Below are 21,524 nucleotides of genomic sequence, written 5' to 3'. Positions count from 1 at the left end.
GTCACGCCCTCAGACACACGTGGACCATATGCCCGTTTGTGCCAGGCCCTTTTCATATACAATTGTATGCTCTATTTTTCAAGCCATGTTCTGTAGATACATGAGGTCTTTTAAACGGATCCAAAAATCATTTAATTTTACACATGATCTTGTGACCCATTTTTCTGGTCACCATTTGGACATGCCTACAGATGCACAGAAGACTATGAGGATTCCAATCGTGACATACAAGACAGAGACCTCAAATGATGTCTAGGTGACATCATTTGTCATCATTTGTTCATATGCACAAGTGCAAGAGGAACTAAATTACCAAATTGTCCCAAATAATTGAGTTGTCCTGAGGCTTCACTGCTGCTTCCAGGGGTCCCTGATGTGGCCACAGATAGTACAGGAAAAAGAGTCCCATAGATGACATCTCCAACTGCATGACAGGTTGCTTTCAATGTGCATGCATTTGACTCTGCATGTGATACTCCTAGTTCATGAAGGCCCTGCCTGAGACACTTACCATAACACAGTGTAAGATGGAGACACAACTATTGATCTTCAATTTTGGTCACAGAATCAGGCAGCAAACAAACTACACATCATTGGAGGTCTCCTCCACATATGTCGTATATATATTTTTAGCATATTTGGATCTGCAGGCATTTTCTAAATGTGGACTTAACTGATGAATCACAGAAATAAATATAGGTTAGTGACCTTTTGAGTCCAGAGAAAGGGCCTCTTGTTTTTACAGTATATATGTTGGGAAAAGAAAATGGCATTATGGGTGAGAAGGGCCTGGAAATACTCTGGCTTTTGTCCAAACTTTTTGTAAAATCGTGGCCACTTTGTGCTTTTTTTCACTTCAGCTGGTGGTCTTGACCTTGTGCCTTTTCTCCATCAACTTTACCGGCTTCATCCTGTGCCATACAGAGGACATGCTGCTACACTCTGTGAAGTTCAGACCCACGGAGTCTGTTGTACAAACGCTAGTGAGAACCACTTACTCAGAGCCACCTAATACTCTTTCCAACCTTTCTTCTTAATCTATTTAAATTACCTTTCTGTACAATTAGAGGATATAGGTGGCTGGGGAAACAGACAGTTCCAGGTTGAAAAATGGGAGGTGCCACAGGTGAGTGTTATGATTTTAAAGTAGTTAAAATGCCTTGTAATTTCCTCATCCATTATCTGAGATTGGAAAAAGCATTTATTTAAAAGGGTCTATTTGATAGTTCAGTGTGGTATGAGATTATTAAAGAACAACACTCTTATTTTAAAATACTGCATTTTAGACAATTAAAAAATAAAAACAGACTTAACTGCAAATCAGGTTTGATTGATAAATATTTATAGAACATTGCATTTACAACTGCAGGGTGCACATTTTTCTCTAGATTACATGGAAACTTTCTGAGATAGATCTTATACAAAGGGAAAAAACAATCTTCAGTAAATTAAAGAGTTTTAAGCTATAGTAACCATATTTTCTGACCACACTGGTAAGAAACTAGAAATCAAATATAGGAAAAAACATAATAAAAGGATTGGGAGACTGTAAAACATGCTATCAAGTCCCTAGTAAATCAAAAATGGAAACAAAAAAAAATCCAACAACAACAGTTAGACAAATAAAAATTTAAACATGGCCGTAGAAAACCTGGATTTAGTAAAGCTTTTATAAGTGGAAACTCTATAGCTATATCATTCTAACTATAGAGCAGGAAAATATCAATAAAATCATTTGAATTTATTTCTAAATACCTTAGAAAAAGAAGTACCAAAACAAAAAAGTTAGTTGTAAAATAAAATGAAAACCAGTGCCATAATAAATAAATTTTTAAAAAACAATAAAAAATAATAATAAAACGAATGGCTCCTTCTTTGAACTGATAAGTAAATTTGAAAAACCTTTAGTAAGACTCATCAGGCACTAAAGACAGAAAAAAAGTAATAAATCAGAAAAAAATGAAACTATAATCCAAACTACCAGAACAGAATTATTCAACATCAGCAATTATATAAAACAGATTTGACAATTTAATAAAATGGAAAATTTTTAGATCTTACACTTTTGAAGCTAAACCAGAACGAGTCACATAATCTGAACAAACCAATGACCAGCAACAAATTTGAATCACTAATCAAAACACCTAAAAAACAAAAGCCCAGGACTAGATAGAACTACAGGAGAATTCTAGGAAATATTTTAAAAATAATTAGTATACATCCTTCTCAACCAACCCATAAATTGATGAAGTTTACTTCCAAATATATTTCATGAGACCTGAATTATTTTGATACCAAAACTAAAGAAAGACACTGCAAAGAAAGAAAATTACAGGCCTATATTCTTGATAAATGTACATGCTGAAATTCTCAACAAAATAGTAGCCAATCAAATTTGACTATATTAAAATGATTCTATATTCTGATCAAGTGTGAATTATACCAGTGATGCAAGAATGACCCAGCACCCAGAGAACAACAGATGTGACTCATCACATGAAAAAGGAAATAAAAATGAAAAGCATATGAATATTCAAGAAATACAGAAAAAGTACTAGTATACAATATGCATTAGTAATAAAAATATTTCAAAGAAGGTTTGTAGAAGGAAATGATCTAAGCTTCATAAAGGCTGCATATGACAACCTCACAGCTAACAGTATACTCAACTGTGAAGTAATTGAAGTTTTCCTTTTGAAATCAAAACCAAGTCAAGAATGTTCATTCTCATTATTATTTTTCAAAATAGTAGTGGAATATTTAGACATAGCAATCAGAGGAGAAAAAGAAATACATTTAAGTAAAAAAGAAAGAATTAAAATTGTCACTATTGGTAAATGACATGATACTCTATATAGAATTTCTTAAATAATTCAACAGAATTAATAGAGTTAATAAAATAATTCGGCAAGAAACAAAATACAAACCGAATATACAGAAATCTGTCACATTAATATAAACAATAAAAGAAAAATCAAAGTAATCCCTTTTCCATTTGTGTGAAAGAAATAAATGCCTGTGAATTTACATAACTAAAAAGTTGAAAGGGGCCTTTGCAAACTTTGCTCTTTCTCACTTCCTCTCTCCTTCTTTCTCTCTCTCCTCTGTTCTTTCTTCAAGTTAGGAAGAAAAAGTGTGGCACCTGCTCCTCTCAGGTGGAATCGTTCTAGACCGAGGCAAAGACAAAAGTACTGTCCTACTCATCCTTTGTCTCTTTTGTATACTTACTTGTTCTACAACTTACAAAGAAATAGTAAACTATTTAAAAATGGAAAAATATATCAAACATCACAACTTCATTTTTTTAATCCTCATGCAAGTGTATTTTTTTCATTGCTTTTAGAGAGAGAGGAAGGGAGAGACACAGAGAGAGAGAAACATCAATTGGTTGCTTCCTGCTACATGCCCCGACTATGGGTCAAAACAATCACCTGGGTAAGCACCCTGACTCGGCATCGAACCCACAACCTTTCAGTCCACAGGATAGTGCTCCAACCAGCTCAGCCACAAAGGGCAGGGCCACGACCTCATTTTCATTTCAATATGTTATTTCGACACAAAACATAATTTATTATTTTTAACACCCTGGCTTTAAGGAGGCTACCATAGCCATTATATTTTAATAGGCTCTTCTTTGTTTATTTTGTTTCAAATGTGATGATTACCTTATTTGACATATTCTCAGGAACGAGGGGTGAATACACTATTTAACAATGATTTTCAGCTTACTAAAATGTTCTTCCAGCCCTGGCTTCTGTGGCTCAGTGGATTGAGCATCGGCCTGCGAGCCAAGTGTCCCTGGTTCACTTCGCAGTCAGGGCACATGACTAGGTTGCACGTCAGGACCCCAGTTGGGGGCACGAGTGAGAGGCAACCACACAGTGATGTTTCTCTCCCTCCCTTTCTCCTTTCCCCTCTCTCTAAAAATAAAATAAACAAACAAATGTTATTTAAAAATATAAAAAATAAAATAAAATAAAATGTTCTTCTGCAGACTTTTCCTCCATTGCTCCCCCACAGCCCACCCCCTCTCCCACAGTTCAACCCCCACCCTGTTGTCCATGCCCATGGGTCATTTATAGCAGTTCCTTTACTAAACCCGCCCACTGCTGACCCCTTCACTCCATGCGCCCCTCTCCCCTGGTGCCTGTTACTCTGTTCCTTGTTTACGTGTCTCTGGTTCAGTTTTGTTCATTTGCTCGTGCTGTTCATATGGTATTTTTCTTTCTTTGCCTGGCTTATTTCGTTAAGCATAATTCTGTCCAGTTCCATCCATGTTATCACAAATGGCAGGAGTTCCTGCTTTTTTTCTGCTGCATAGTTTTCCATTGTGTAAATGTACCACGGTGTTCTAACCCACTCATCTACAGATGGGCACTTAGGCTGTTTCCAGCACTTGGCTATTGTAAACAGAGCTGCTATGAACATAGGGGTGCACAGGTTCTCTTCAATTGGTGTTTCAGGATTCTTCGGGTATAATCCTAGCAGTGGAATCGCTGGTTCAAAAGGCATTTCCGTATTTAGTTTCTTGAGGAAATTCCACACTGTTTTCCACAGTGGCTGCACGAGTCTGCATTGCATTCCCACCAACAGTGCAGTAGGGTTCCCGTTTCTCCGCATCCTCGCCAGCACTTGTTGTTTGTTGATTTGTTGACGATGGCCATTCTGACTGGTGTAAACTGGTATCTCATTGTGGTTTTTATTTGCATCCCTCTGATGGCTAACGATGCTGAGCATACTTTCATATGCCTATGGGCCCTCTGCATATCCTCCTTGGAGAAGTGTTTGTTCAGGTCCTTTGCCCATTTTTAACTGGGCTGTCTTCTTGGTGTTGAGATATGTAAGTTCTTTATATATTTTGGAGATCAGTCCCTTATCTGATGTATCATTGGCAAATATGTGTTCGCATATGGTTGGTTCCCCTTTCATCTGGCTGATGTTTTCTTTGTTGAGCAGACTCTTTAGTTTGATGTTGTCGCATCTGTTTTTTCCTTTACTTCCCTTTTTTTAGGAGACGTGTCGGTGAAAATATTGTTACGTGGGATATCAGAAATTTTCCTGCCTATGTTTTCCTCTAGGATTTTTATGGTATCATGTCTTACATTTAAGTCTTTGATTCATCTTGAGTTTATTCTGGTGTGTGGCATAAGTTGCTGGTCTAGTTTCATTTCTTTGCATGTCACCATCCAGTTCTCCCAGCACCATTTGTCAAAGAGGCTCTTCTCATGCCATTTTATGTTCCTTCCCCCTATGTTGAATATTAGTTGACCATAGAGGCCTGGATTTATTTCTGGGCTCTCTGTTCAGTTCCATTGATCTATATGTCTGTTCTTATGCCAGTACCAGGCTGTTTTGATTACAGTGGCCTTGTTGTATAGTTTGATGTCAGGTGTCGGGATATGTCCTGTTGTGTTCTTCTGTCTCAAGATTGCTGCGGCTACTCGGGGTCTTTTTTGGTTCCATATAAGTTTATGAAGTATTTGTTCTAGGTCAGTGAAATATGTTGCTGGTATTTTAATAGGGATTGCATTGAATCTGTCAATTGCCCTGGGTAGTATGGATGTTTTAATGACATTTATTCTTCCCACCCCTGAACATGGTATATGCTTCCACTTATTTGTATCTTCCTTAATTACTTTCTTCAGGGTTATGTAGTTTTCTGAGTACAGGTCTTTTACCTCTTTGGTTAAATTTATTCCTAGGTACTTTATTTTTCTTGTTGCTATAGGAAATGGAATTTTTTCCTAGTTTCTATTTCTAAGAACTTATTGTTGGTGTAGAGAAATGCCTTCAATTTCTGAATATTGGCTTCGTACCTTGCTGTTTTGCCAGATTGACTTATTGAGTTGAGTAGTTTTTTCGTGGCGTCTATAGGGTTTTCTATGTATACTGTCATGTCATCTGCAAATAATGAGAGTTTTACTTCTTCTTTTCCAATATGGATGCCTTTACTTTCTCTTCTTGTCTGATTGCTATGGCTAGAATTTCCAAACTACGTTGAATAGGAGTGGAGAGAGTGGACATCCTGGTTTTGTCCCTGATCGCAGGGGAATGCTTTCAGTTTTTGTCCATTCATTGTGATGTTGTCTGCGGGTTTCTCATATATGGCCTTTATTGTGTTGAGGTATGCTCCCTGTGTTCCAAGTTTCCTGAGTGTTTTCATCATAAATGGGTGTTGTACTTCATCAAATGCCTTTTCAGCATCTATTGATATGATCATGTGATTTTTGTCTTTCATTTTGTTTATGTGGTGTATTACATTTATTGGTTTGCGAATATTAAACCATCCTGGCATCCCTGGGATGAATCCCACTTGATATTGGTGTATGATCTTTTTAATGTGTTGCTGGATCTGATTTGCCAACATTTTGTTGAGGATTCTAGCATCTATGTTCATCAGCGATATTGGCCTGTAGTTTTCTTTCTTTGTTGTGTCTTGACCTCGTTTTGGAATTAGGGTAATACTGGCTTCATAGAAACAGTTTGGGAGTCTTTCCTCTTCTTGGATTTTTTGGGTAGGTGTTAGTTCTTCCCTAAATGTTTTGTAAAATTTGCCTGTGAAGCCATCCGATCCAGGGATTTTATGTGCCTGGAGTTTTTTGATTGTTGTTGCAATTCATTCTTTGTTATTGGTCTGTTGAGACTTTCTACTTCTTCTTGATTCAGTTTTGGAAGGTTATTTGTTTCTAGAAATCTGTCCATTTCTACTAGGTTGTCAAGTTTCTTCCCATATAATTGTTTGTAGAAATGTCTTACAATCCTTTATATTTCTGTGGTATCGGTCGTGATCTCTCCTCTTTCGTTTCTCATTTTGTTTATTTGGGTCATCTCTCTTTTTTTCTTGATGAGCCTGGCTAAAGACTTGTCGATTTTGTTTATCTTTTCAAAGAAGTAGTTGATCTTTTGAGTTGTTTGTTTAGTCTCTATGTCATTTAATTCTGCTCTGATCTTGATGATTTCCTTCCTTCTACTCGCCCTGGTCTTTGTTTGTTGTTGTTGTTGTAGTTCCTGTAGCTGTAGGGTTAGATTTTTAATTTGAGATTCTTCTATCCTTTTTAGGTCGGCCTGTATTGCTATGAACTTTCCTCTCAGGATTGCTATTGCTGTGTCCCATAGGTTGGGGGCTGTTGTGTGTTCATTATCATTTGTTTCCAGAAACGTCTTGATTCATTCCTTGGTGTCATTGTTAATCCATTCATTACTTAATAGCATGTTATTCATTCTCCATGAGTTTGAATGTGTTTGAGTTCTTTCCTTGAGGTGGATTTCTAGTTTCAAGGCATTGTGATCTGAGAAGATGTTTGAGATAATTTCAATTTTCTTGAATTTGTTGAGGCTTGTTCTGTGTCCTACCATGTGGTCTGTGTTTGAAAATGTCCCATGTGCATTTGAAAAGAATGTATATTTTGCTTCTCTGGAGTAAAAGGTTCTATATATATCAATTAGTTCATTTGATCTAGAGTGTTGTTCCTTGCTTCAGAGAGCTGTGCCTTGTTCACAATGGGGTGTTAAAGTCCCCTACTGTGAGTGTGTTGCTGTTGATATCTTTTTTGTAGCCTCCCAATATTTTCCTTATATATTTTTGTGCACTTATGTTAGGTGCATATATGTTTATCAGGGTTATATCTTCATGATGGATTGTTCCCTTACGTATTTTAAAATGTCCTTCTTTGTCTCTTTTTATGGCCTTTGCTGTGAAATCTGTTTTTTCTGATGTAAGTATTGCTATCCCAGCTTTCTTTCATGTTCATTGCTTAGAATATTTTTCCATCCCTTCACTTTCAGTCTGTGTAAATCTTTTGTTTTGAGATGCGTCTCTTGTAGATAGCATATATGTGGATCATGTTTTTGTGTGCATTCCGCTACCCTATGTCTTTTGAATGGAGCGTTTACTCCATTTACATTTCAGGTTATTATTGACGGGTATTTATTCATTTCCCTTTGTACCTGTGTTCCTCTCCCTCTCTTTTTTCTTTTTCTCACCGCATCCCCTTTAGCATGTCTTGTAATGCTGGTTTGGTGGAGATGCGTTCTTTTAGTGTTCCTTTGTCTGGGAAACTCCTTGTTTCACCTTCCATTTTGAAAGGGAGCCTTGCTGGGTAGAGTAGTCTTGGTTGTCGGCCTTGTTTTTCATCGTTTGAAATATTGTTTGCCATTCTTTTTTGGCTTGTAGTGTTTCTGTTGAGAAATCCGTTGATAGTCTTATCAGAGCTCCCTTGTATGTTATTTCCTTTTTTTCTCTTGCTGCCTTTAGGATTCTGTCTTTGTCTTTGAATGTTGAAGTTTTCATTATGATGTGCCTTGGAGTAGACCTTTTTGGGTCATATTCATTTGGAGCCTCTGTGCTTCCTGGATTAGCAAGACTTTTTCTCTAATCAAGTTAGGAAAATTTTATGTCATTACTTTTTCAATCAGGTTTTCTAGCCCATGCTCCTCTTCTTCTCCTTCTTTTATCCCTATGATATGCATATTGTTTCATGTCATGTTGTCCTGCAGTTCTCTTAAACCATCTTCATTCTTTTTAGGCATTTTTTCATTTTTGCGTTGCATTGTCTGGCAATTTTTTTATATGTTGTCCTCTAACTCACTGATCCGATCCTCTGCTTCCTTTAGCCGGTTTTTGATTGCTTCGCCTGTGTTCTTCAGTTCAGAAATTGTATTCTTCATTTCTTCGTGGTTTTTATTGATAGTTTCTATGCCCTCTTTTTGGTTGGTGTAGTTCTCAGTAAGTTCTTTGTAGTTTCCCTGGAGTTCTTTGTAGTTCCCCTGGAGTTGGTTGTAATTTTCTTTGACTTTGTTGAGTTCATTGAGCTTCATTTGAATTCCATGTCTGATGGTTTGCTTGCCTCTATTTCATCTATCCATCCTTCTGAAAATTCCTCCTTTCTTTTTGGTGGGGTGTTGTTTCTGTTTGGTGGGGTGTTATTCTGCCTCCCCATTTGGGGTGCTGGTCTTGTTTGTATCTGATTATTAGATTGATCTGCTTTTATGTACTGCCTTTGTGGTGTGACCGTTTGTGGTAGGAACCTGTGTCATACAGCGGTGCTGTCTCCTTGATCTCCTGAACTTGATGCTCTTGGGATGCCCTGCATGCCTTTTACTTGGCCTCGCTAGAAGTGTTTTGGTTTTGTTTGTTGTGTTGATCTTTGGTGGGCCCTTCCTGTGTATTAGCTGAGAGTCTCTCTGCCCACTTCTTACAGTAGTTGAGCTGCCTCTGGCTGCAGCCTCTTGGAGGGGAGTAGTCTGCTTATGAGACTTCTCCCGCAGCACTGATGTTGAGTCTGCCCTGCGATCTGGTCTGCTGGCTCTCCAGTATTTCCTCCAGAACCAGCATCCAGTGTTTTCCAATGCTCCTCTAGTTCTTCCGCCTTCTTTCAGCTACACGGCAGGTTGAGTGTGGGAAGTGCACTTTTTTCTCCCTGCCTGCAAGCCGGCGGGAGCAGTGGGAGGGTGCTGGGGGGCCTGCCGGGAACGTTCTCCTACGCTGGTGGGCGGGGGTGTTCCCTGGCGCTGGCTGTCGTGGGCGTGGGCCAGTAGCGGTCCTGTGGTCTGGCGTGTGGGCCGGCACTAGCTCTCGAGCCCTTGTTAAATATTCGGGTCCTCCTCAGCACGCTGCAGCCGCTTCGCCTCCTGTAGAGCCGCCTCAAGTCCTGTTCCCACCACAGCCACGGGTGCTGCTCTCCTGTGAGTATTCTTGGTTGTTCTTCAAGGATGCAGTAGCTTGGAAACAGTTGCATCTTCTTAAGGTTTGCTTTTAAGCTTTGATGAGACAGACTAGAGAAACTCTAACTCTAGGGCTATTTTTGTCCCCGCTACTGAGACACTGCACATCTTAGTACTCTGCCCGGTAATTTATGTGGTTTTCTACTCTTTCTGGTGGGAACACACTTGAGTTTTTGTGAGTCAGAGGTTTTCTTTGCTCCTTTTCGGGGGTCCTTTCTTCGGGCCACAGGAGGTTTTCTTTCCAGACGTACTCATGCACTATGCTGGAGACTTAAGGAAAATCCTCTGCCAAGTATCTGCAGCCATATGGACATATCTCTCCTCTCTAAGATTGTGCCCTGCCTATGCATGCCACCTAGGCCTACCCTGGATCTGAAGAACGTCTCAACTAAAGGAGACCTCAGCATAAGATGTGGGCTGGATCTTTCAGTTGGTCAGTGGGAATCTTGGGGCTCACCTTCCCTGTTTCTCCTCCCTCAGATATAACTAGCCTGTCTTGCCTGCATCCAAGCAATGGAAGCAATTACTTCATCCATTTTGTTTGACTTTCAGTAGTTTCTTGTAGGAGTTAGTTATTCCGTGTTGGCTCCTAGAAGTTCTTCATCAGAAAGAAACCTGTTTTCATCACCTTTCAGAGTGCTTTATGTTTAAGTTTTAAGACAAAACTATTATTATTATTATTATTATTATTATTATTATTATTATTATTAGAATGCTTCCCTCTAGGGTAGTTACCTCCTTTTGCACCACAATATACTTTAGAGATACAACTACATTGTATCATTAACAGTGGTTTCTGGTTGCAGTGATTCCCTTGGGGTAGGGCATGCTGGTATGGTTTAAAAATGACACTTAAAAGAGCTGCTAGTATGCAAAACTCCCACATTTCTACTATTTCATTCTTACATACGATATTGGCCAGAGAAAGAATCTTTTTCCTTACTTCTGAATGTTAGAAATAGTTCATAAATATAATCAACATTTTGCCTCCCCTAAAACAACCTAAGTTTAATTATTTAACCTATTAACATGCCATTTTCTTACATGGAGCCTAATTATAATCCCAGAACAAACTTTGTTTAGTCATGAGATGCCTTTATATTAATGTATCCGTAAAGCTGTTTATAGTATTTAAGATTTCCAAATAAATGAACAATAGTGCGAGTAATCAAGTTTTAAATTTTTGGTCATCTGTTTAAGATCTGGGATATTTTGTTGCAGGCCATAGGGATTGGTTGCTTGTGAAGCAAAATTTTAATTAATGGGGAAAAAATGCCCACAGAATTGAAGAGAAAGGGAAAGGACCAGAGAGACACAAGGGGCACTTAAATATGCCGTTCTCATTATGAGTTCATCTCAACCATTTTCTTCAGCTATTAAAGGAACAGCTAATCTAATGCAGTTTTGGTAGCGTCTTGACAATAACATTCAGGAAAGTAAGTGACTGAGAGTCCCACCAAGAGGCTCTCCTGTGGGGAATTAGTTAACTCTACAGATGAGGATTGAGGTACAGCTTTAAAAAAGTGCAGTAAACATAAAATGAAAAGATGCTTATATTGATTAGGTTGTGCGTGTCCTCACTTTTCCTGTGCTCACGAACGTGGGGACCACCAGTTACGTGCAGGGTAGGAATGACTCACCCGCGCGGTCACGCGGACGCTTACTTAGCGAGCTCTGGGGAACCCTCGGTGTCAGCGGAGGCGCCGGCCGGAGGGGCGGGGCCGGGAGCGTCCCCTCGGGGCGCGGCGGCCGGGAGCCGGAAGGTACGCGCATGCGGCCGCTGGGCGCTCGTGCACTCACTCGCGTGCCCCGCGGGGCGTCTTCTGGCGCAGGAGCCTCTGCGGTCCCGCGGGAGGGCAGCCTCGGGGCCCCAGGTGCCGGGTGACGCTTCCTGGAGCCGCAGCGGAGGGAGATGGGCCGCGGCTGCCCTGAGCCCAGACCCACAGCCCCAGTCTGTCCCTGACCGTGTCCTGCCCTTTCCTCGTGGGATCCCCGGTGTAAGGGCTCCTGTGAGGGCCCCACGGGGGCGGGGCGCCGGCTGTGGGATGCAGGGACAGACTGGTCTTTATGGGGACCCAGGGCAGTGCGCCCAGAGCCGGACCTGCGGGGTGGCCCGAGGTCACTTCGTGCTCATCCCGGGGGTGGCCTTCGTGCCCCCAAGGAGTGTCATCCGTGTGGTTCACGGCGCAGCGCGGGCAGCCCTGTGTAATAAAACGGCCTCTGTGGCTCCCACGTGTGCAGTAAAACCATCTTCGACCTTGTAAAGACCATTCTGGCCACAAAAAGTAACGAATCCCAAGGACCTCACTGGCTGTAGATGGGATTCTGTGGAGTGGCCGCACAGTAAGGATTTGTATTTGTTTTTCTTTTTCAGGCAATTACATATGAACCATCTAGCATCAGCTTTAGCTGTATCTACTGTTTAGTACTCTGTGTAGATGCTTTTAGAATATCACCTCTGGTGATTTCAGTGCTAGAAGGCGATGATATTTTTCACCATTTTACAGTTAAAATTGAGGCCCAGGCATGTTAAGTAACCTTTTCAAGGCAGGAGGTCATTTCTGAGGATGAATTCAGGTTTAAGTCTGCTCTGGGCGAGACACTGAGGTGCCCTAGAGTGTCGGAGCGCACGCACGTGCACACACAGCGGTGCAGGGTTCTGCTTCTAGCGGGTGACAGGTGGGTTTGTCACTGATGCAGGCCCCCAGGGACTGCTCATGACTGCCAGTTTCTGTATTGCAGCAGCTAATATTGATGTGAGGTTGGATTTTATTTCTTAATTAGCAGTGGGGTCCTGGCTGGTCCAGTAGGCTACGTAGGGGACAATAAGTTAGACCAAGGGCCAGCCTGCAGAACTGTTATCTGTTGGTAGGGGACAGGGTAGAGAGTCAGCTCGGGGGAGGAGGGGCCAGTCATTCAGTTCCCTCGTACTGTTCCCTTGTTGTGTGCCACGGGCCACGCTGCTGCGGGGGGTCCAGTGTTGTATAAGACCTGGTCTTGTGCTCTAGGATTTTACAGTTGGGTTGAGGCTGAGGGACAACTGTGTTGATAGGGCTTCTCCAGTGAAAAGTGACTTCTTAAACGTAAGTCGCCATGTCTAGGGCACATTTTAACAATTCATACCAAAGGTACTATATACTTTGACTCTGAAAGTTCTGTATGTGTATGTGTGTGTACCAATTAACCAATTTGTTTACTTTTGGTATTTTAGATATTGGCAAAACACTGGAGGGATGATGAAATCAATCAGCTTCCTCTTTTGCTTGGAGAGCCTGCATTGGTAAAGTATTAGGCATTTTCCAATATAATATTCTAGCATTTATGCATGCGATTTGGTCATCTTCCATGTGGCATTAAATTTGGCCTGTGATAGGCTCAAAGAGAGTGCTTCTGCGCCTGCCAAGCCTGTCTGCACCTCGTCGTCTCCGCAGCAGACATTGGCTGAGCTCTGACTCCAGCTTGGGTCCTGTGCAACGTGCCCGTTACTCAGGTGTCTTTTTTTCTAAGGCCTGATGACTAGCGGCCCTGCTCCCAAGCAGTGGGTGCATTTGCTGGTTATGTGCATGTGCTGGTAGAAGACACTCTATTTGCTTTGGGAGCTGCAACAACAATCAAATGAGACTCGAGAATTGGATGCAAGGAGGATTTGTGATTGTTTCGAACCACTTTCTATTTATCACTTTATTGTACTTTATGAAGATACTACGATGACTACTTTGGAGTATAAACAGAAGTTCTATGTCTCGGGAGTCGGCAGACCAAGATTCTAGTTCCTGTTGTGCTAGTCAGATTCTGTACACTGTTCAGGGGTCCACTCTGTCATTGGGATGTTAGGACGATGAGCTCCTTTGCTAATGCTCTTCTCCATCTTGAGTCTGTGACTCTTCTGTCCTTCCACAGTTTGCCTGGGTCAGCAGTTTGCTGACCCTTTTCCCTCTAACCTTCAGGACAGGCCCTGGACTTGGGCTGTTAAGAGAAAATCAGCTGTCTTCATCTGGCTTCGGGATGAAACAAAGGGCACCTGAGGGAGAGAGGGGTGTGAGGAGACAGAACGCAGGGATTTCTCTCTGGCTTAGTTACTCCAAGATGTGGACACAACAGGTGTCTTCCCTGCAGCTGTGATTATCAGAAAGGGTGAGTTTCACTAAATCTGAATCCACTCATGCAGCTCAGTTTCAGTGCTTAGACCCCAGACGGCTCAGTCCTTTTCTCAGTCTGGCCCCAAGGCGTGGTGTGCAGTTAGCACAGAGTTCTCCTGAGAGGGCAAATGCAGTTAGAACAGGGGGTCTTGGGAGAGTCCTGCCTTGGTTAATGGAATGCAGGTAGAACAGCGGATTCTGGGACAGTCCTGCCTGAGGGAGAGGGGTGCAATTAAAACAAGATCCCAAAATAGTCCTGCCTTAGGTAATGAGGGGCTAGTAGAACAGGCGTTTCTGGGACAGTCCTGCCTGAGGGAGAGGGGTGCAGTTAGAACACAAGTTTTATGGAGAGTTCTGTCTAAGAGAGCAGCGTGCAGGTAGAAGGCGTTCTCGGCATTTCTTGCTCTGAGGTACAGGGGTGCACTTAGAACAAGGGTTTTCAGGACGGTGCAGCTGGGACTCAGTTGTGTGGCCTAAAAGTCAGTCCCTTTGAGGCTCACCTCTGGTCTGTAAATGGACACTGTGCTCCTTACATGCATCAGTGTGGCCTTGGCACTTTCCTTCTCTCTGATGAGATTACTAACAAAGTATTTTCTATGTTTATTTCCTAAAGGGAATGTCTCTGGGACCCTGAACCCTCAGGAGCATCCTCATGTAAGAGATCATTGAAGCCACAGGGAAAGCATCTCACCTGAATTTCCAAAAGGAATAACAACAGATCAGCTGCTTGCGTTGTCCGCTGTACTTTCACTGGGGCTTGTTGATGAAGATCCAGCACCAGTGTTGAAGGTAACATATAGGGAAGGAAGCAGTCCATTAGATCACGGTCATTCAGCTACGAAAGAATATAGTTTATTTTTAAGTACAGTTAACTCAGTCATCTTTTGCTTAATTTATCTGAATTGAGGTATGCTCCCATCAGAACAAATAATCGTGACTGGATTACGTGTGTGCGTGTATTTTCTAGAACAAATCAGTAGTACTTAATTTATTTAATCTACATAATTTAACCCATTTCTTTTATTTTTATTCTATGAGCTTTATTTTTAGTGTCAACAGCTTTATTTATTTTTTCTCTTGTCTCGTACCCAATAATATTTTAGCACATACTGACATAGACCTAGCTTTTACTATGATTATTAATAATCAGGCAACAAATACACATACTAAAAAATATTTCAATATATGACTAGTAACTTTGTTACTGTATTCTCTTAAGAGCTTAATGCTACAGCATAAAATATTTCCTTTGGTCATTTTAACAGGTCCTGTCTTTATCACTTGGACTTTTAGTCATCCTCAAATTTCCAGAATATTTTTCAAAAACTATTAAAATTTTTTTGTGTAATGGATTTGATACATAGTCAATAATCATTTTGGGACTGATGACACTAATGTTCTTAAAATAAAAGAATCCAGAAATTTAATTTTATATTAATTCCTTTTATACATTACTTTTATATACTAACCCATTTCTTAAGAACACATTTGCATTTGTTTTTAACATTACTGGGAAATGGCAAACCCAAGAATGAAAGACTATAAAACAGGATTCATTAAATATAATGGAAACTTTTACAGGTGTCCATTACATTGGTGGGGTGCAATATTTGTGTTAATAAACTAATGTTTTATATTCAAATAATGTAGGGTAGAATGTTTATTATTGAGATTTTAATTTGTTTTAGATTATACATGTCATAATCATTGTTAAAGTTGTTTACAATTTCAAACGAGATAGAAAAAATTAGTGTAGAGAGTGAAAGGGCTCAGGAATTCATCTTAAAACCTATAGGAATGAGCCCTGATGGAGTCACTCAGGATCATTGGCAGCTGGTGCAGTCTCGAATGTTGCTGCCTCACGCCGTGTCCCCACACCTGAAGCCTTCCCTCCATCGGCCTCCCCACCCCAGGGGTAGGGCCTTCCCCGCAGGAGGCTGCCAGGCCCGAGGCTGAGCCTCCTCTCCTCACTCTCCCACGTTCCACATCCGTCCTCCACTGGACAAAGATGTCCAGGTCTCTTGTCTCCCCGCTCCCAGGTTACCCCTGGGACAACTCTGCTGCACTTTCCCCTTGTACACCACTGGCTCTCAGGGGCCTCCCCGCTCATTCTGCTCTCAGCCCAGCAGACAGATTGGGGTTTGCGGTGCCTCCCTGCTCATCACCCTCCTGGGGTCTCCCTAGAGCAGAAACCCTGGGCCCCGTCTCTCTCGCATCATCACTGACCTCTCCTCGGGGGTCTCGGCGGCCCACTCGAATGTAGACCCCTGAGGGTGCATGCGTGTCTGTTGTGTGGACTTACTGCCCTGCAGTTCTTAGGAATTTGAGTGAATGGAAGTTAACTCCTCTTCAGTTAATGTCTAGCTCTTTTAATTATTAGTTTTTGCTCCTGAGAATTCTGGATATTTACTGATGACATGCAGTAAAGCTATAGAAATTTGTCAGCTGCCAACTCACTGACCTTTCCTTTTCCTCCTGTTAATTTTTAGTTAGCTGACTTGGCTTTTCTAGTTACAGTTATATCAGCTGTAAATAATAATATTTTTACTTTTTTGTCAATGTTTCCATGTTCAGCAATTACACGTCTAGACCTATGTAATTCACTTTAGTTGTATTGATTTTTAATGTTTAAATTTCTATTCTATTATTTTTAGGAGAATCTCTGCATTTTTCTCAGTGTTTGGAATTTTTTCTCCTTTGTTTTTAGCTTTGTTGCATTGTGCAGAGGGAACGTGGCCTTTTCAATTTATCATTGTTAATTGGCTTTATTTAAAATCATTTTGTTGGTTATGATTTGACTGCTATCTCAAATCACTTCTAAGAAGAGCTTTACTTTATTATAGGTGATGGAATTTTATGAAGGGATATAATGAGAAATTGGGACTCTTACGTGACTGAAAATTCAGTAGAACACGATGAGAAACCTAACCAAAAGTTGCAGTAATTTATGTCTGTTTTTTTTCTGAAGTAGAAACAGTAGCAATAAAATCACCTTTGTGTCTCACAGAAGACCACAGGGCTTGCTTCTGTCCCGGTGCTCTGCTTAAAGACAGGTTTCCTGCATCAGGCCGTCTGGGAGAGGGGTGTGCTTGTCCCCTGCTGCAGAGCTTCCAAGGGTTCAGTGCGGCCTCGTCAGGGCAGAGTTCAGGCTCAGCAGATCTGGCTTTCTAACCACAGGGTGTCACTCAGGAGCGTGTTCTGTGTGGGGGTCGGGTGAGTGTGCCTGCATGCTGGCTCGGTCACGTGTCCTTGGGTGCTGGCTCAAGTGCATGGTCTTGGCTGAGGTGCTCAGCATTTTGAGCCTCAGTCTCTGTGTGCAGCAGCTGAAGTAACGGAGACATGTGTTTTGTCAGGTGTTTCTTATACTAAGCGGGGGACTGTTGGACAGTGCCAGTGAAGTGTGTTATTATTATTATCATGAACCCGGGACTAGCAACAGTGTTTGCTTGTCAGTGATAAAGTCCAAAATTTTAACTGCCTTTTGTTAACTTATAAATTAAAGCAAACAGCAAAGTTAAGCATTGCTGCCAGATAGTTCCAACTTAGAAGTTAGTTTAGGTGGTACTTTATTCTACATATTGTAGGACATGAAGGTGGGCCAAGGGGTCAGAAAGGGGTCATCCCCGAAAGTATAATAATCACGCCAGTTGCTGATGTAGAAATTCATCAGTGAGACTGCCCTGTGCCAGGAAGCAGTAGGGTCAGCACAGAGGTCCAGGAGAGTGCACAGGTGAGGAGGGACACAGCGCCCTGAGAAGACCAGGTCTGGAGAGCAGTGACACCAGCAGGAAGGGGTCTTCTGGGCGGATGTGCAGAGACACGAGAGAACCCTTGGGGCACGGCCGTTTGTGCTGTGTGGGAGCAGGTTCCTCCCGTGGGCCTGGCTGTTGGATAAGGAGGTGCTGAGGAGGGACTCCTGGGCTTTGCGTCATGCAGATCCCGGGATGAGGAGGAAGAAGGATGATGGCCCAGCTCAGGGCTCTGTGGAGGGCGGGCCTTTGCGGAGACCAAGAGTGTCCAGTAGAAGCAGTCAGTGGGCAATTGGAGGGGATCTGGCTCTCAGGAGAGGAGTGGAAACAGAAGTTTGGGATCACAAAACCAGCAGGCAGATTCACAGGTCGTCTTTGTCAACAGAACACATCGCTTGTAGCATACTGTACATGAATTTTCTCCCCTGCCACTGATGGTGGCTTTTCCACTTTATATTTAAGGAAACTAAGTTGCAGATTAAGTGCTTTGCTCCTTAACCAATCCCATAAATACGTTGCACAGGTGCTAATTGGGCATCTTAATTATTGTAATGTATTTAATTTTTTTTTTAGATTAGATGGTAATTCTGAAACAAATGCCTACAACTCTCTATTGATAAAATCATGTATACGCTACAACACCACATCCCTGAGAATCATCGTGTTTTAATGACTTGGATAAACTTCCTATTATTGAGAAGTAAGTTTCATCCTGAAAATTGTTAAAAAATTAATTCAGCACATTGTGATCACAGACTTAGCCATTTTCTGTGTCTTAAAGTGTATAAGCATGTTGCCAGCTCCAGGAGGAATTACCTGATGAGCCTCAGTAATCTCTGTGTCCGTGCTGGTCTGTCTAATGGCAGGTCCCACAGTTAAGCCTGCAGGGACGGAACTGCTGCCGTGTTTAGCTGTTGTATCAGTGACTAAAAACAGACCGACAGATGGCTGTGCTCCATGGGATTCACAGTCTAGCAGGTCCTAGCATGGCGGCCACAGGAGGATGGCCATGGAGCCTGCTCAAGGGAGTCACGCTCTGACCCGCAGATGGCCCAGCCTCTCCTTGAACTCTGCGACATCCGCATCTGAACTCGGTGCTGTCCCAGCGCCACACCGGAGGTGCTGGCTGTGTTCAGAGACACCAGCTCAATCTGCACAGGCCTGTCCCTGCAGGTGGCTCCTCGGGGCCGAGACGCTGTAAGTGGGTAGAGAAGACTGTGCTCCCGGCAGAGGCAGAACTTCCTGCACATGTTAAGCAGGTGTGTGGCTCACACCTGTTTTGGAAGGAGCACTTGGATGCAGTTGTGATTCTTATTTTGAGAGAAATATTTATTTAGGGAAAATTATGGTACATACTGTTTTGTTTTGTTTTTTTAATTTTATTTTTTGGTTATTCAATTACAGTTTTCCCATTTTTCTTCCATTGCTCCCCCCTCCCAGCCCATTTCTTCTCCCACAATCATATCCCTCCCCGTTGTCCATGTCCATGAGTCTTTTATACAGGTTCTTTGACTAAACCCTTCCCTTACTTATCCCCCTTCTCTCCCTCTCCCACCCCCCTATTGACTGCTATTCTGCTCTTTGTTCTATTTAGTTCCTTTGTTTGTGTTGTTCTTGAGTTTCCTGTATTGGGTGATATCATATGGTATTTTTCTTTCTTTGCCTGGCTTATTTCACTAAGCATAATTCTCTCTAGTTCCATCCATGTTGTCGCAAATGGCAGGAGTTCCTTCTTTCTTTCTGCTACATAGTATTCCATTGTGTAGATGTACCACAGTTTTTTGATCCACTCATCTACAGATGGGCACTTAGGTTGTTTCCAGCACTTAGCTATTGTAAACAGGGCTGCAATGAACATAGGGGTGCATAAGTTCTTTTGAATTGGTGTTTCGAGATTCTTCGGGTATAATCCTAGTAGTGGAGTCGCTGGTTCAAAAGGCAGTTCCATTTTTAATCTTTTGAGGTAATTCCATACTGTTCTCCATAGTGGCTGCACCAGTCTGCATTCCCACCAACAGTGCACCAGGGTTCCCGTTTCTCCACATCCTCGCCAGCACTTGTTGCTTGTTGATTTGTTGATGATGGCCATTCTGACTGGTGTAAGGTGGTATCTCATTGTGGTTTTTATTTGCATCTCCCTGATGGCCAATGATGTTGAGCATTTTTTCATGTGCCTATGGACCTTCTGTATGTCCTCTTCGGAGAAGTGTTTGTTCAGGTCCCTTGCCCATTTTTTAATTGGGTTGTTTGTTTTCTTGATGTTGAGTTGTATAATCTCTTTATATATTTTGGAGATCAGTCCCCTGTCTGTGATGTCATTGGCAAATATGTTTTCCCATATGGTTGGTTTCCTTTTCATCTTGCTGATGTTTTCTTTTGCTGAGCAGAAACTCTTTGGTTTGATGTAATCCCATTTATTTATTTTTTCCTTTATTTCTCTTGCCTTAGGAGATGTATCCGTAAAGATATTGTTACGTGTGATATCTGAAATTTTCCTGCCTATGTTTTCCTCTAGGACTTTTATGGTGTCACGGCTTACATTTAAGTCTTTAATCCATCTTGAGTTTATTCTCGTGTGTGGTGTAAGTTGGTGGTCTAGTTTCATTTTTTTGCATGTCCCTGTCCAGTTCTCCCAGCACCATTTGTTAAAGAGGCTCTTCTCATTCCATTTTATGTTCCTTCCTCCTTTATCAAAGATTAGTTGACCATAGAGGCCTGGGTTTATTTCTGGGCTTTCAATTCTGTTCCACTGATCTATATGTCTGTTCTTATGCCAGTACCAGACTGTTTTGATCAGAGTGGCTTTGTAGTATTGTTTGATGTCTGGTATCGTGATTCCTCCTGCTGTGTTCTTCTGTTTCAAGATTGCTTTTGCTATTCGGGTTCCATATGAATTTTTGGAGGATTTGTTCTAGGTCAGTGAAATATGTCACTGGTATTTTAATAGGGATTGCATTGAATTTGTAAATTGCTTTGGGTAGTATGGCCATTTTGATGATGTTGATTCTTCCCATCCAAGAACATGGTATTTGCCTCCATTTATTTGTATCTTCCTTAATTTCTTTCTTCAACGTTGCATAATTTTCAGTGTACAGGTTTCTTATCTCTTTGGTTAAGTTTATTCCTAGGTACTTTATTTTTCTTGTTGGCTATAGTAAATGGTATTTTCTTTTTTGCCTCTGTATCTGCTATTTTATTGTTGGTGTACAGAAATGCCTTAGATTTCTGTATACTTATTTTGTACCCTGCTATTTTGCCAAATTCACTTATTATATCAAGTAGTCTTTTAGTGGAGTTTATAGGGTTTTCTAGGTATATTATCATGTTGTCTGCAAATAGCGATAGTTTTACTTCTTCTTTCCCAATTTGGATGCCTTTTATTTCTCTGTCTTGTCGGATTGCTGTGGCTAGGACTTCCAACACTATGTTGAATAGAAGTGGGGAGAGTGGACAGCCTTGTCTAGTTCCTGATTTCAGGGGGAATGCTTTCAGTTTTTGTCCAAGTCCATATTTTGTTAGAACAGAGGCTGAGTGAGTATTTTGTTAGTACACAGGCTGAGAGAGTATTCTGTTAGAACACAGGCTGAGGGTGTATTCTGTAAGAACACAAGCGGAGAGGGTATTCTTAAAAGATAGACTGAGTCCATATTCAGTTAGAACACAGTCTGAGTGAGTATTCTTTAAACATAGACTGAGATCATATTTTGTTACAGCATAGACTGAGTAGGTATTCTTTAAACATAGACTGAGTCCATATTCTGTTAGAACAAAGGTTGAGTGAGTATACTCTTAGAACACAAGCTGAGTGAGTACTCTTTAAACATAGACTGAGTCCATATTCTGTTAGACCACAGGCAGAGTGAATATTCTGTTAGAACACAGACTGAGTGAGTATTCAGTTAGAACACAGGGT

General features: G+C 41.5%; 1 long non-coding RNA gene across 3 annotated transcripts in view; it reads left to right on the top strand.

The window, feature by feature from the left end:
• The window catches only part of LOC149990042 (uncharacterized), a 37,231-nt gene extending 18,943 nt beyond the window's left edge, over positions 1-18,288 (top strand). For 2 of the 3 annotated variants that reach the window (XR_016508964.1, XR_016508965.1), the window contains exons 4-7: positions 3,344-3,435; positions 12,935-13,003; positions 14,476-14,651; positions 18,185-18,288. This is a non-coding gene — a long non-coding RNA (uncharacterized LOC149990042). The remainder of the gene's footprint in view (positions 1-3,343; positions 3,436-12,934; positions 13,004-14,475; positions 14,652-18,184) is intronic. The other variant, XR_016508966.1, reaches the window with a different exon arrangement.
• The last annotated feature ends 3,236 nt before the right edge of the window (positions 18,289-21,524 follow it).

This window comes from Furipterus horrens, unplaced genomic scaffold (assembly GCF_987537825.1).
Source record: "Furipterus horrens unplaced genomic scaffold, mFurHor1.1.pri manual_scaffold_33, whole genome shotgun sequence".
Taxonomy (NCBI): Eukaryota; Metazoa; Chordata; class Mammalia; order Chiroptera; family Furipteridae; genus Furipterus; species Furipterus horrens.
This window is presented reverse-complemented; position numbering and strand designations above follow the sequence as displayed.